Source organism: Rattus norvegicus, chromosome 5 (assembly GCF_036323735.1).
Source record: "Rattus norvegicus strain BN/NHsdMcwi chromosome 5, GRCr8, whole genome shotgun sequence".
NCBI classification, from domain to species: Eukaryota; Metazoa; Chordata; class Mammalia; order Rodentia; family Muridae; genus Rattus; species Rattus norvegicus.
The window spans coordinates 127,920,025-127,936,549 of record NC_086023.1 but is presented as its reverse complement, the minus strand read 5'-3'; the positions used below and the strand labels follow the sequence as shown (position 1 = coordinate 127,936,549).

General features: G+C 48.1%; 1 pseudogene; it reads left to right on the top strand.

The window, feature by feature from the left end:
- The first annotated feature begins 8,521 nt into the window (after nt 1-8,521).
- Zc3hav1-ps9 (zinc finger CCCH-type containing, antiviral 1, pseudogene 9) lies at nt 8,522-15,723 on the top strand (annotated as a pseudogene).
- The last annotated feature ends 802 nt before the right edge of the window (nt 15,724-16,525 follow it).

The window sequence follows — 16,525 nt, the reverse complement described above, 5'->3', positions numbered from 1 at the left end:
AGCTCTGAAAAAAAGAACCAAAAAAAAAAAAAAGACACAGCCTTTTCATATTTCTGAGTTAAAGTGGTTATACACATATATACACAGAGAGTATACGGTTCAACAAACAGCACAAGGTCACAGCGGACCACATATTTGACAGTAATTTGAAATTGTTGTCACCTTGTGAAGGTATGTATAGCCATTAAGTCCCAGTGCAACCTGTGACTCTCGTGTTTGTGGCGGTGCTACCCTTTGCTGATTGTGTAAAGCTGCACACAGCTCTGCGCACAGGGATTGACACCTGGTACAGGTAACGGGTGGCACTGCACTGTTGCTAGTTGACTTCTGCCCACAGTACTCTACCTTCTGCTATTATTTCAGAGTGAGCTCACTCTACATTTAAGACAACTGGTTGACCCTACAGCAGGTCTCCATGTGAGAGCATCCGCAGTTCCAGGAGTTCTCCCCAAGCCTTGGATGGCTGCTGCATAAATACCAATCTTTCCAGGCCAGAGAACTCAGGGACATCCAGATGCTCTTGCCGCAGGAAGCTGAGAGCAATCGTTGGGCCCTAGAGTCTCACCAATTGAAGTTCTGTTTGTACATTGAAGAAACCACCCTGTGATCTCAAATTTCTTAACAGCTCCTTGAAGGTAATGACTTCAGAACTCACCAAACTCTTATGTGTAATAGCTGTGATGGAAATGAACTGTGACCAGGGTATGTCTTCTTGCCCAGAGCCACTTTCTTTTCTTTGTCCCTGTGCTTAAATACTAAACTCCAATTCTGCTGCATACTGACTTAGGCTGTGTAGGACCGTGAAAGGCACCCTGGTTCCCTGTTGAAGAGGCTTGAAACCCTGGTGACCCTGAAAGTGACAGTAGGCATTTCACCTAACTCCCAGAAAACCAGGCCGGTCACTAGCCACAGCCCTCCACAGATTTGTGGCCATCAGTCACGTAAGGGCAGTGCCCCATGACCCTCTACAGGTAGAGGACGTGACCACAGGTCACATAGGCTGAAGACAGATTCCCATTATAATGAGGTACCCAAAGGCCTAGAGGCTTAACCAATGAACTTTCCTTCCCAGACATTCCTCCCTGCCTGGATGCCCAAGAGTCTGATAACCTGATGGCCCAGCCTCCTTGCAGGCCTAGGACCCCACAGACTGCGCTTCCCCATCCCCAAGGGTGTCCTGCAGCTGCCCTATGGCCTGACACCTGACTGGCACCGTGGTGTAAGCTCAGTCAACTTCCCCTGTCCAGCCTCTCCAAAGCATCCGGACCCCTGTGGCGGAGTGGACATGAGACCCTACAATAACCCTACAATGTGTGCCAGTTATAAACCTACAAGGCTGAAATTCTTTTCTGAGGCAAAGTCAAGGACTTGGCCTTACAGTTCTGAAAAAACTCTTCAGGATGTTTTAGATGTCAGAGACCCAGTTGGAGCTGTGTCTCTGGCTGGTGCCCTGCCATTGCTGACAGAGGACAGTAGACTCTGGTTGCCAGTCTACTGCCCTAAGCCTGGGAGCCACAGCTCTGCTGTAGTAACCTGCCAAGAACAGCCAGGACTTGGGCAGTGGCTGTCAGCATTCTACCAGCCCTGACCACCAACTAAAGGCCAACTGGAGACTGCCAAATACGTTCTCATGCAATCACATAAAGATAAAATTTCTAGTCTCTCTCTCTCTCTCTCTCTCTCTCTCTCTCTCTCTCTCTCTCTCTCTCTCACACACACACACACACACACACACACACACACACACACACACACACACCTTCTTGATGAAGCCCAAGACTACATACATCATGGAGTCTTTATACTATAAAGTTTTTCTGCTTCTGACTTACCTTTGAATTTTTTGCCAAATACAAGCGATGGTGGGTGACTTGCTCTAGCAAGTTCTGAGTCACTAACCCATGTGCCCCACCCCCCAGTGGTCTTCACCTCCTCCGAGAGCCTCTCCTCACTGTCCCGAGTGCTCTAGGCTCCTACCTCTCACCTGTACCTATTGTCTCTGAGGTTGAACCATAATAACCAGGGTGGCGCCCTCCACGTAATGGATGCTACACAGAAATTCCCTTCTAGTTTAAGGGGAAGTGTCCTGCTACGGATCTGAGTTCTCATGTGTGCTCACAGAGATAAGCCTGGGATTACCTGGGCAATCTTTGAGGTATCCAGTTAACTCCTAGTTATTCTGAATTCCTTAGAAAATGGAGTCTTCGGAACTGAGGAGATAGTTCAGTTGGTGGCATGCTTGCTGTGAAGGCTTGAGCATGTGAGTTCCTTATCCAACACCTATGTTTAAAAAAAAAGCCAGGCTGTTTGCATCTATAATCACAGTGCTGAAGAGGAGACAGAAGGGTCCTGGGGCTTGCTGTCCACAAGTCTAGCCAATCTGTATGCTCTAGTGAGAGACCCTGCTTCAAAAGGTAAGGTGGAGGAGCTAGACAGATGGCTTCACTATTAAGAACACTGGCTGTCCTTTCCGAGGACCCAGATTTGATTCCTAGCACCCACATCTGTAATTCCAGCCCCAGGGAACCCAACACTCTCCTCTGGCCTCCTCAGGCATTGCAGACACCTGATAGACAGACTACATACTGTCAAAACAGCATACATATAAAACTTGTTCATGAAAAAATGGTGGGGAAAGGTTGAGACATACCCCCAACATCAACATCCATCCTCTACACTCTGTCCTACATGTGCACGCATGCATGCACAGAATGGAGTTTTCTTGTGAAGTAGATTTTCTGACGGACGTGTGTCTAATTTCACAAACATTGTAGTAAAAAGGTCGGAAGCAATAGTCAAATGTAATGGTCTACCCTGTAATCGCAGCACATAGAGTATCAGGAGCTGGAGGCCAGCATGGGCTACATGTGAACAAGATCTCACATGTAGAGTTGTGAGTGCTTGGGAACAGTGTGAGCCAAGCCAGGCGAGCTATGCCGAAGTTGGTGGCTGTGTCTAGGGTGGAGTGGCTATCCCTGGCCTCGGGCTACTATAGAGCTAAGCATCACAGAAGCTTGTTTTCTTACTATTTATTGCTCATAAAATTGATTGCCACCCACCTTCATCCTCCCCCATGACCCTGGATCTCCTCGTTGTTTAGATTATGGGTAAACAGCTGTGGGTGGATCCAGAGAGACTCAGAAGGCAGCAGAGACAGAGGAAGAGGCTCCCTTGGGGGTCCTTGAGAAGCTGTTCTGTCCCACAGTGCTGAGACCCCCCCCCCCATTTTCCATCTCTTCATCTCTTTGAAGCACATGTAATGCCTCCCAAAGCAGGGAGAATCCTGTTTCCTGAGCATTGTAGAAAGTTCTGTGTCTGCCTTTAAAAAAAAAAAAGAAAGAAAGAAAAGAAAAAGAAGAAATTTCAAACATCCTTTTCAAGTTCTGTTTAGCTCTTTTTATAGCTGTGTTTGAACAAGCTGAACCAATGAAATGTAACATCCAACTTGGGGACTTCAGTTGATCACTGAGTGTTCTGAGTAAAATCTGAAAGTGCACATCATGGAAAATTCTAAAAACCCGAGTGCCCTGCGCCCCCACCCCGTCTTCTCACCATTGCCTCTTCTTTTTCCATCTACAGCCTCCTGTGCTGCCCTTTCCAGAGCCTTCTCCATGCCTGTTGTTAGGTGTGGCCTCTCCTCTCAATCCAGCTGATAAAAGCTAAGATTCATCATGCTTTTAAACCCGGTATCCAGAAAGTCTAGTCTGGGTTGCTGTGGTGAAACACCATGACTGAAGGCAACTTGGGGAGGAAAGGGTTTCTTTCAGCTTTAAATTCTCAGGTGACACTCCACCACTGAGGGAAGTCAGGGCAGGAACATGAAGACTGAAGCAGAGACCACAGAGGGCACTGCTGACTGGCTTGCTCCTTATGACTTGCTCAGCCTGCTTCCTTACACAGCCCAGGACCACCAGCCCATAGTGGGTGGGCTGCCCCCTACCCCATATCAATCATTAACCGTATCAACGAGGAGTCAAGAAAATGTCCCACAAGCCTGTCTAAAGGTCAATATGGTGGGGACATTTTCTCTATAGAGGTTCTCTCTTCCAAAATGACTGTAGGCTGTATCATGTTGACATAAAAAAAAGTAGCCAGCATATGGAGGCAGGGGACCAGCTGTTCAAGGTCATCTTTGTCAGCATAGTGAGTTCAAGGCCAGTCTGGAATGCATGAGGTCCTGTCTCAACTCCCACTCCCTCGCAAAACAACACCAACATTGCCACTTTCATGTGTCCTTCACACACACTTTGGAGAAAGAACCGTTTATCATCTCCGTGGACCCACAATGCCTTTCGTTCTGCACCCACGGATCACACTAGACACCTGCTCTCCACAGCAGGGCTGCATCCCCTCAGGGAGGTGGCCATGTTTTGCTTTCAGTCGGCATGAACTCATACAGAAAAGTTTAGCTACTTTAGAAATATATTACAATGGTGCAGTCTGCATTCCTAAAAATTGAAGTGGGTGCAGTAAGGAAACCAAAATAGGGCAGCCTCGTCTGGATGCACCCAGCCCTACAGAGACTTCATGTGCCAAGGTGGGTGGATATCCAGGTGGGCCTTCACCCTCTCAGAGAAGAGGAGGGGGTGGGAGGGAGGGACTGTGTGAGGAGGGTCAGGAGGAGCAGAGGCAGTGAATGAATAAATATATTAATGGGAAAAAAGAAAATTCATGCTTTTGGTAAAACTGCTTAATAAAATTCTACAGACTGCTTTAAAAAAAAAAAAAGCCGGGCTTGGGGATTTGGCTCAGTGGTAGAGCACGTGCCTAGCAAGCGCAAGGTCCTGGGTTCTGTTCGGTCCTCAGCTCTGGGGGAAAAAAAAAAAAGGCACACTCTGTAGGTAAAAGTTTATTCTAAACTGCCAAGACAGGGAAAACAGAGAGAACAACTGGGGTGGGAGAAGGGGATGGGGGGTTGTATTTCCACGGTTTAAAGGGGCATGGCTACCTGGGAGGAGGGGAACCTGTAAACTGGGGTGGAAGACAGGGGTTTAACAGGCATCTGTTGAGTAGAGATTGAAGGAGCCTTAGAAGCTACCACAGATCTTGCTGTGCTAATAGGCACCTCGGGCATATGTTAATGGAAGAAAAGGAGAACCCTTCCTTTAAACAGGTAGAAACTATTTTCCTAAGTCTCTGATGGGGTGCAGGCTTTGTCTAAATGCCAGACTTTGGAAAAAGGGATATCTTGGGACTAGACACCTGGCACTCAGGAGATTGAGACAGGAGGATTACATTCAAGGCCAGCTAGAGTTACATGGTTAGACCTTGTGTAAAAACCAGAAGAGAAGGAGGAGGAAGAGAGTGAGAGAAAGGGGAAGGAGAGGGGACCAGGAAATGAAGGGAGAAGAGGATCTGGAGAGGAGGAGGGAGCTCTCCTCTCCTGTGTGAAAACATCAAGGCCTAAGTACACACTGCAGGTGCTTCAGAGGGGGATTTGAGGTCGAGAACAGTGCCCACTCCTCCTCACACCCAGCTCTGAGGGAGAGAAGAGAAGGGCAGGTTTGGAGAGGGAGAGTTCTCTCCCTCTATGCCAGATGGCTCCAGGGTCCCCTTTCACATCCTCTCTTGTCCTTCTCCATTCTGTTCCTCCATCCCAGAAGCTGACCTATGAAGACATGCTGGGCTGTTGTCTTCAGCTTCAGGTAGGACACACGCAGACCATGAGGGAAGGATTAGGATGAAGAAGACAGAGGAAAGTGGGTCGCCACATTTCCCACTGCTTCCTTCTTGTGGGCCACCTAAGGCTGGGTGTAGTCTGAGCAAGGTCACATGCTCTATCCGTGCAAGTAATCACGCAGAGGTGGCAAGCATTGGTGGTGGTGATGATGCCCATGTTACTAGGCAACGCAGGGACTTCCTAGTTTTGAATTCTTTACATCTTTGTAAGCCTGACCTTTGTTCAAATGTCCCCAAATACCCAATTTGAACACACCAGCTGCTCCCTGCCCACTCCACCCTCAACCGAGGAGACACACATTAATGTCCTCCTTAAACCTGGTGGGTGAGATTCGGGGAGGGAAGTCCAGAGAACTGATCCCACTTCTTTACACGTGTGACTGACTACAGGGCTGGGAGGAGAACACATTGGATGGAAGACTTGCACTGGGCGATGGTCCCCTGAATTCCCCTGAAGTAACTGTGTGTATGTTCATACGTGTATGTGGAGAGACAGACAGACACAGCACATCTCCTGCGGACTGCTTACATCAGGGCACAGCAGAATGACTCTTTACATGCTCTGATGGCTACTTTTTATGTCAGCTTGGCTGGACCACAGTGCTTAAATACTTGACTAAATATTATTCTGAGGGGTTGGGGATTTAGCTTAGTGGTAGAGCGCTTGCCTAGCAAGCGCAAGGCCCTGGGTTCGGTCCCCAGCTCCGAAAAAAAAAAAGAAAAAAAGAAAAAAAATATTATTCTGAATGCTTCTGCCAAGGTATTTGGGGTCAGATTGACATTTAAATAGGTGACCATTGGGAAAAGAAATTTGCCCTCTATAAATTGACTTGTCTGCCTGGCAGATTTTGGGGCTTTACTGCCACATATGTGTAAGCTAATTGCTTGAGAACCTCAGCCCCTCTCCACCATACTCTGCTGGTTCTGTTTCTCAGGGGAATCCTGACTTACATGATACTTTCCCCGTCAATGAGTCAATAGGGGATCCATCAATGGCGGCCTGCCCGGGGCTTCATTTGACTGGATGTTTGTCACCTCTTGAGAGCCATGCAAGCCGTCCCAAAGCAGGGAATCTGCTCAGCATTGAGTAGACTGTCACGCTGGACTGCCTCCACCAGCCCCGCCCTACCTATCCGCCTAATGACTGGCCCTTTTCCCTGATTTTTTTTCCTTATTTTCCCCCACATCTGTCTGAAGCATAAAGCCTGAGTGGTCAATTTAAGCTAACTTTTAGCTTCCACCTTCCCGTTCCCAGATTTCGCCCTACTTCTGGGTATGCGGAACACTTCTTACCAGTCACACAGTACATGGCGCATGCTCTCTAGGCATAGTGCCCTGTGTTTGGACCAATCACATGGTCCCGGGTTTCAGGATACTCAGAGCCTAGGAAAACCCAGGTTGGGAACAGATGAATGTGTCCATGATTAGCAATGCCCCAAGACCACACTGGCTGGGGAGAGGAGAGGCCGCTTGCAGAGAAAGGATCATCATAATGTTCCCTCCCCTACACCTCCAGGAAAGCCCAAATGTTCTTCCTGTATTTCTATCAAGATTGGCCAAAAACCAAGATCACTGATTCTTTGGATCAAGCAGTCAGCACATGGGCCGACACAAGAAGACACTGGGGAACTCTGTGACAGGTGCACTCCAGCTGGGGATTGGCAAACTCTGGATAAGGATACTGAAGAAAAGATGGTTGACCATCTGCCCTCTGTCCCAAGCCTCTATAGGAAGTGTCCAGGTAGCATTCACTCAGCCCAATTCCAATTGTGTGCTGCAACCCCATTTTGCAGAAAATGAGATGCAGAGAGCTTGTGACTTGACAAGACCACTGCTTAGCAGTGATGGGGGTCAGGATTTAAAACCAAAGTCTCACTCCATGGCCCTTGAGCCTCCTTGCTGGACAAGTAGCTAACCCAGAGCCCTGAGCAAGCAGACAATCTCTGACAAATAGAACAGGGTATTTCCGATGGATGTGTATTCTGGAGAGCATCCTTCTGCGAGCCCTTAGCATGTTCTCTGTTTTCTGCATTAGGAAGCTTGAAGCATTCAACTTCCCTGCAGTGGTGACTGATGGTGCAGCTGCACTTGTGAGAACACACAGTAGTCCCAGGGCTTCTGGAGAGTCTGGATGACATCAGTATAAGATACTTAAAGAGAATTTAAATGCACAAGAACTAAATAAACTCCCACAATCACTCACGGAGATTCTGGTGTGTATAAACAACAGCTTGAGGAAGTACGGCTGGCAGCCCATTGCCAGGGATTTCTGTTTACCAGCTAAAGTGGCGCCCCCGTGTGGCCAGACTGCAAAACACGGTTTGCAATGGACTTGAATAGCCCCTTTGAAATTGCATCGTAATTAGCTTTTATTTAAATTGGGAACGGTTATATATTTTTACGCTAGACACAAGATCAAAATTCATTAGTATTTTATACAGCATGGTTTTATATATATTCCAACAACTTAAATTTGAGCCCGTTACCAGTGCCTGTGAGGGCTATGGTTTCGGTGGGAACCTTGCATTTGAGCTTATTGGCGCTTTAGGGAGGAGGAGCTAGAAGGCTACCAAGAATAAGTGTCATGCAATCTGGGTTTGGGGTGAGTTTTCTAAAAGAACACACAGAAGTGGACAGCAGAAGCTGATGTGGTGACACATGTTTGCAGTTCCAGCACTCAGGAGCATCCAGCACTCAAGGTCATCCTCTAATACATAACACACTTGAGGCCAGCATGGGCTACAAGAGACTCTGTCTTGAAAAAGGAAGGAAAGAAGGAAGGAAGGGAGGGAGGGAGGGAGAGAGGGAGGGAGAGAGAGAGAGAGAGAGAGAGAGAGAGAGAGAGAGAGAGAGAGAGAGAGAGAACAGGGCATTCTAGGCTATGACACACAGAGGAACCAGAAAGGACTTCAGGAAAATTGGATGTGGGGGATGCCAGGCCCTGAGAGAGAGGGAGATAGAGCTGCAGCTGGGGAGAAGGATCAGGTAGGGCAGGACAAGGAGGGCCATGTGTGCTGTAGGAAGGTCTGCTTCTCTCGTGGAATGGAGGCTGCTGAGTGATGGGATAATTAGGAATCACAGAGCCAGACCCAAGGAGAGAAGAAAACACGAGGAACGGGGACACAAGTCGCCAAACTCTCGCTGAAGCAGCTCACTTGTTCTTCAGTTATTGACCGAGCCCCTGACTCCGTTCCAGCCACTGCTCGCTGAGCATTACAGCCAAGACAATAAAGGAAAAGACAGGCTCTGGGAGGCTCTGTTTGAGAGCCATGAGCAACAATGAAGCAGAGGACAGAGATGTGGTCATGAATGGTTCTCGACTTCCGTAAGGTGATGGGAAGCTCTCTGGTGAAAGACTGAGTAGAAGACCACTCAATGGGAGCAAGGGAGTCCAGGATCCCAGGTCCTGGCAGGAGGCATGCTGTGCAGAAAGACCAGCAAGGGCAGAATCCAGCAGCAAGGCGGCCAGGAGGCTGGAGTGACCGGAGGCCTGAGTGACTGAAGCAGAATCAAGTCTGGTGAGTGTGTGTGTAAGAGAGAGAGAGAGAGAGAGAGAGAGAGAGAGAGAGAGACAGAGACAGAGACAGAGACAGAGAGAGAGAGAGAACAGATGCTTAACATTTGGACTTTTTGTTCTCTTAGAACTGACTATGCGACTTGGCCACAGTAGCATGGGAGCAGCTTGAGATTGTGTGAAAGAGGGGGGTGGGGGCTGGGGATTTAGCTCAGTGGTAGAGCGCTTGCCTAGGAAGCGCAAGGCCCTGGGTTCGGTCCCCAGCTCCGAAAAAAAGAACCAAAAAAAAAAAAAAAGAGTGGGGTGGGTGACAGCTGCAGAGATGGCTCAGTGGTTTGCAGAGCTTGCTGCCCTTCTAGAGGACCTGGACCCCATTGCCAGTACCCACGCTGGATGGATTGTAATCACCAGTAACTCCAGTTCCAGAGGGGCCCATGCCTTATTCTGGCCTCCCTGAACACGCATGCATGCTCACACGCATACACACACACTCACACACACTCACATTCACACACACACCCATACGCATTCACACACACTCACACACAATACACACCCATATTCACACTCACACACACTCACACACACTCACATGCACACATACACACTCACACACACATACACACACATATTCACACTCACACACACACTCACACACACTCACACGCATACACACACTCACACACTCACATTCACACACACACCCATACGCACTCACACACACTCACACACACCCATACTCACACTCACACACATCCACACACATTCACACATACACACTCACACACACCCATACTCACACACACACATTCACACACACACACTCACACACACCCATACTCACACTCATATACACATTCACACACATTCACACACACACTAACTCACACACACACACACACTCACACATACTCACTCACACACATATACACACACATCATGAAAATTAAATAATTCTTTTCTTCTTTTTAAAGAGTGGGCAGGACTGCGTCCCTATAAGACTTCCTAGACAAACATGGCAACCATGCAGAATGGTCTGACAGTCATGGTTAGTCTCCAGTGTGGACACTGGGCAATTATAAGGCTTTAGTTTCACTGTAAGTAAGCTGGGCCTGCTCTGGCATTTCATTCATGCCTTTGGGTACTGTGTATGAACAGATGGTCATCAGAGAGCCAGAGGGGAAACTGGGAGTCTAACTCCTCTATTTCTTGTCTGCAGGGAAGTGGGAAAGTTGATCAGCTTCTCAGGGCTTCAGGCTCCTCCTTGTAAACTGGGGAAATCATAACACCCATGCCACAGGGCTGAAGTGAAGAGGAAATGGATTACTGCATGTGAGGCACATAGAAAGTGCTTGGCACACAGTGCGATTACATAGTGTCCCTACCTTTACTGATGCACTAACTTAGAGGAGCCATTGTGCTGGTTTGAACTGGTTAAAGAGACGAAAGGTAACTGGAGTGGCTGGAGACATGGCCCAGCACCAGTTGCTCCTCCAGAGGGCCACAGACCACCCAGGGGAGTGTGTCAGCAGAGGGACCAAGGCTTGGATTTCAGGTAGAGAATGGATTTGGCATGACAGACAGACACAAACTCGAGGTGTGTGCTGCTGCAAAAAGCTTTACTTCTTGGCACATATTTAAGTAGTTAGAACAGGTACATCATAATTGGCAATCATTCAGCTCCTATTCATCACCCCACCAAATGTCCCTTGCAAAGAGGAAAGCTGAACATAGTCTCAGAAACAGTTCTCAACTGCAAACAATAGTTTAAAAAAACTGCAGTTATACTGCCAGATTTGTGGGCACCAGGTATGCATTCATCATTTATCTTTGTCATAATAAAGTTTAAACTCTATATTTATGGCCCCTCAGAATAGGAAGGAAACTTTTGTAACCATAGTTAACCCTTGATAAGTTTGTTCAACTTGTTGGAACTTGTCTATGATCTTCCTAAAAGAATCGTTACTGTTTTGAATCATGCTAAACAAAACTTTCCCAAAAGGGGGAAAGGCTTTTCTGGAACAGTCATGTTCTTGCTGCAATTAATTTCTCTCCTATTTACTGAGAACTAACGGGTGCAGCAGTTGAATTAATTGCAGCCGTTGAGTTCATCAGGACCATGATGGTGTGAGACGTTTCCGTCTCTGAACTTTCAGTTCCTGAGACATCTAAAGGTACATGACCATCTTCCCACACTGCTATATTCTTAAAATCAGATGTTGTTGACAGGCTTAAAGCTGCCAAGATCACCAAGGCTAGAACACAGAAGGCACCTCCACCGCAAGCATAGACCCCAGTCATATTTTTGTAGGGAGACTGCCAGAGACCTCCAGGAGGCCGAGCCATTCCAGGCACAGGCCTCTGTTCTGGATAGAAACGAAGCACAAGAGCTTCCTGTTACACAGACTCCACTGGAATGGGTGTGGCACCAGAGGACCTGAGCTTGATTTCCAGCACCCATGTGGCAGCTCACAACTGCCTGTAACTCCAGTCCTAGGGATCCAATGCCCCCTCTGGCCTCTGTGAGTACTGCATGTACATGGTGCATAGACATGTGTAGGCAAACCCGGAAGATATGTAAAAATACATAGAGTTGGTAAGAAGCTTTTTTTTTTTTTTAAAGAGACTTGTCTCAGGGGATGCGCTGGCAGGCCATGGCGGACCTCACCCTATGCGCGTTCCTCACCAAGGTGCTGTGTGCTGACAGTGGCCACAAGTTTCTGCAGGACCTGCGCGGCCACGTGGAGCTGTCGGAGGCGAAGCTGCAGGCCATGCTGAGGCGTGCGGGCCCAGAGCGCTTCCTGCTGCAGGAGGTGGAGTTGCACGACGGCCCGTGGGACCCGGAGGCGGAGGTGGCAGCAGGGCAGCAGGCTCGGCTCGGCTCAGGCGGTGGCGCCACGGGCTGCAGGGTGATGGCCGTGTCCTCCGCGCGCCTCTGCGCCCGCTACTAGCGGGAGTGCCAGGCCTGCGACCAGCTGGACTTGTGTTGCCGCCACATGCTGGGCAAGTGCCCCCACCACGACTGCTGGTCTACCTGCTCTCTGTCCCATGATATCCACACACCTGTCAATGTCCAAGTTCTGAAAAACCAGGGCCTTTTGGCCTCAATGAAGCCCAGCTTCGAATCCTGCTTTTGCAGAACAACCCCTGCCTTTTCCCAGAGGTCTGTTTGCTGTACAACAAAGGTGGTGATGTCCTTTATGGCTCCTGCAACCTCAAGGATAAGTGCAACAAGTTTCACGTATGCAGATCCTTTGTGCGGGGTGAATGCACTTTTCAGACCTGCAAACGCTCCCACCAGCTCATTCATGCTGCCACCCTGAAGTTGCTAGAGGACCAAGAACTTCGTGTTTCAAGTGTGGTGAATTTCCAGATAATCTCTACCTACAGACATAAGAAGTTGCACAAGATGCTTGAAGAGAAAGACAACTCGACTTCTACTGAGCAATCACAAGGCCTTGGGAAACAAGGAACCCCCGGGGCCGGGGCTGTGGAGGCCAGGCCTTTCTTCCCTGCCGGTGCTCAATCGCCCTGGAAGCCCCAGTAAACCTTAAGGATCATTGAGCATCGGAGGAAGCAAGAAGCAGTTTGTGCATCTTGGAGGATCAGAAGGAAGACTTCTGCTGAGATGGAGTTTTTAGCCGGTCTTTCTTTCCCTCACTTAGTATCATTGGCAACTCCAATACCTACCTCACAGCTGATTGGCAGAACCCAGGGTAGAAACGAAAATATACTTGCAGTTGACGTTGGACCTGGAGTTGGCAAAGAGAGGGTAAAATTCTGAGCACGCAGTCCAGGGTGAGTCCTGAAGCTGTAGCCTCCCTCTGTAGCTCTTGAATGCCTTCGAAGCTCTGGATGGAGGACAGGTTTCTGCTGCCTTCTTGGTCCAGCTGGTGTTTTCTAGACTTCATTTATACAGCTTACATTACAGACATCACAGTTTGTGTGCTCTGTCCTTATTTGTTACTTGGGTTTATACATAATCCCTTTTTGCACAGAATTATTAATATAGTTTAGTCACCTCTCTTATTCTGGAATATTTCATACTCCTGACAATGTTTGAATATCTCATTTTGTATCTGTGCAGTATTGGGTTTAAAAGCCAGTTTGTACTTTTGCCTGGCTTGTAGGTGCTAAACAATACTGTCTTCTTATACACATTTCCTTAACCATCTGTGTAGATAACCTCCGTCCTTGCTTGCTATGGGTCTTGCTTGATTTTGTGAATTTCCTGTGTTGCATTTTGTGGCTCGGGCCCTCTGTGCTGTTGTCAATACTGTGTTTGTAATATTCAAGTTTCTGGGTCCATCCTCAGCCAGTATCCCAGCTAATAGTCTTTGGGCTCTGCCCAGAGGTTTCTACCTCACCCCACCTCTCTCATCGTCTGTCGAGCCTATCAGAGCTCAGCTGCTCTATCTTGAAGGATGTGTAATTCGTTCCTTCCAGTTGTATCTCCCCCGAATGGATGGAGACAGGCCATCAGGAATCTATATATATATCTTACCCGTTTCGTGGTTTCTCCCTACTTCCTCCCTCAGCCCCTCCGTCTCCACTCACCCTGGTGTTTTCAGGGTGTGCTTTGGGGACATTTGTTGTGGTCATGTTCCCCAGTGTCACTTTGTTTTGATTTGTGTTTCTTACCATAACATGACATTTGAGAAATAGTAGCAATTCAGTAAGTTTTCATAAAGCCGAACTTCCCTTATTTGGAGAAACTTTTATCATGATGCCAAGGGATCGAAAGAGAGGAGGGATATAAAAGTGTCCTTTCCAAATGAAAAACCAGTTTCCTGGACAGTAAGCTTGCTGACTTACTGTTTTTCACTTCAGTGGTCAGTGACAGTATTTCTGAAATTGTGTTTTACATTCTTTTCTTCCTTTTTAAATTTATAGTTGTGATTTTTTTTCTGAGTGTGCGTGTGTGGTGTGTGTGTGTGTGTGTGTGTGTGTGTGTTGGGATCTAACCTAGGACCTTGCCCATGTGAAGCAAAGTCCTCTACCAACAAGGTACATTTAAGTCCTGGGCTTTAAAATAAATTTTTAGGCCAGTCACTGTGGTGTAGGCCTTTAATCCCAGCACTACAGAGGCAGAGGCAAGCAGATCTCAATGTGTTCATGGCTGCCTAATCTATGTAGTGAGTTCCAGGCTAGTCAGAGCTGCATAGTGAGACCTTGCCTCAAAAGAAATGGCATTTAATTATTATTATGATTTATATGCTGTCATTTTCCTTTATATACGATGTTACTGGTCTGTAATCATTGTTGCAACATTTTATTAAAGTCTGTAATATTTCATTTAAAAAAAAAAGAGAGACTTGTCTCTGGAGATGCTCCCATGGAAATGCTAACAGGACTTCCTGAAGTGTCTGTCCTTGAGTGAAACAGAAATTCAAGACTTTTGTACTTTTCTGCCAAGTTACTGGGAAAATGGAGTCACATCTGGTTCGGTTTGGTTTGGTTTTCTTAAGCTATGGGGAAATCAAGGCAGTAGGGTCTGTCAGTCTGGCTCAATGGCGCTCACACTGGGGGCTCAACGAAGTGAGACTGAACTGTTAGGGATGATTGGAGTGGCCTAGCCAGGGAGGGAAGGATAAAAGGTAACCTGAGGGAGTGGAGAGAGGTGTCTGAGAGGGATGGCAGGGAGAGAGGCTGAAAACCAGGAGGAGTATCATATAAAATAAATCACTGAAAGGAGGCAGAGAGGGAGGTGTAGTCAGCAGAACTGAACTTTGACAGAAGTAAGTATTCATTGTTGGCATCTGGGCCTCACAGGCTTGTAATCCCAGCTACTTAGGACACTGAGGCAGGAGGATCACAGGTTCAAGGCCTGCCTGTGCTACAGACTGAATGCCAGGCTGGCCTAGAAAACTTAGTTACAACCTGTCACAGAACTAAAATTAAGAGGCATTTGCCTACCACGAATAAGACTGTAGTTCAGTTCCCAGTACGGAAAAGAAAAAGGAGGGTAGGGGAGTTCGGGTGTGAATGCTTACTGGGGTCAGGCATAGAGAACGGAAGGGCTGGGGGTGTAGAGAATTCACCTAGCATGTCGTGAGACCCTGGGTTTAATCCTCAGCCCTGGGTGGGGGGTGGGGGCTGAAGGGCGTCTTGTTTAGGAATTCCATTGCTGCAAAGAGACACCATGACCAAGGCAGCACTTATAAAGGACACCATTTAATTGGGGCTGGCTCACAGGTTCTGAGGTTCAGTTCATTATCATCAGGGTGGGAAGCATGGCAGTGTCCAGGCAGGCATGGCGCTGGAGGAGCTGAGAGTTCTACATCTTGTTCCAAAGGCAAACAGGAGAAAACTGGCTTCCAGGCAACTAAGAGGAGGGTCTCAAAGCCCAATGCCACAGTGGCACACTTCCTCTAACAAGGCCACACCCACTCCAATGAGGCCACACCTCCTAAGAGTGCCGTCCCTGTCACTATCTCCACGGGGTGGAGCGGAGGTGGTGGAAACAGTACAGTGTGCTGGAATACAGACAGTTATTTGGGGATGAATGGCTGGAAGGAGAAGATTAAAAACGAAGCCGTGGCTGGGGATTTAGCTCAGTGGTAGAGCGCTTACCTAGGAAGCGCAAGGCCCTGGGTTCGGTCCCCAGCTCCGGAAAAAAAAAAAAAAAAAAAAAGAACCAAAAAAAAAACAAAAAAAAAAACAAAAAAAAAAAAAACGAAGCCGTAACTGAGACAAGGTGTGAGATCCAGACAGAGCTGCGAGTGATAATGAAGCAAATGGGTGCCAAGGGTCTGGCTAAGGCCTGGGACCCAGAGAGATGAGGGGAGTCCAGACCTGCTGCTGGTTGCTAAGGTCTGAGGGCCAGCTGCCTCTGAGTTCCGAGGATCACTGAAGGATGTTGGGGAGCAGTGCCCCTTCTCCGTGGCACCCGAGGTACACTGCTACTGCTGGGCAATTGCTTTTAAGCCCACCCTGGCATCTGCAGACCCTGCCACCTTCCACATAAAATTTTGTACAATTGGCACCGAGTGAGGGCTTGGGACGACGCCTGAGGGACTGAATGAAGGCAAGCTGTAGGAAGGCAGCAGTTCCAGTCAGCTTGACAGGACAGTGATCTTCTTTTTCTGGGCCCCATCACACACATCACAGAGTGTGCTCCCCCACCCCCACCCCCGCCCTCTACCTTCTCCTCCCCAACTCCTTTCTTCTTAGACAGGTGGGTGGATTCTTAACGAAGACCAACCATGTTCAACACAGAAGCACAGTTGGCAGTCCATACAGATCTGGATCTCACTCTAACAATTCACAAGGGCCACTGGTTGTTTCAGGGTTGCGATGCCTGCTGTCTTTCGGTGGAGGTTGCCCAGAGTG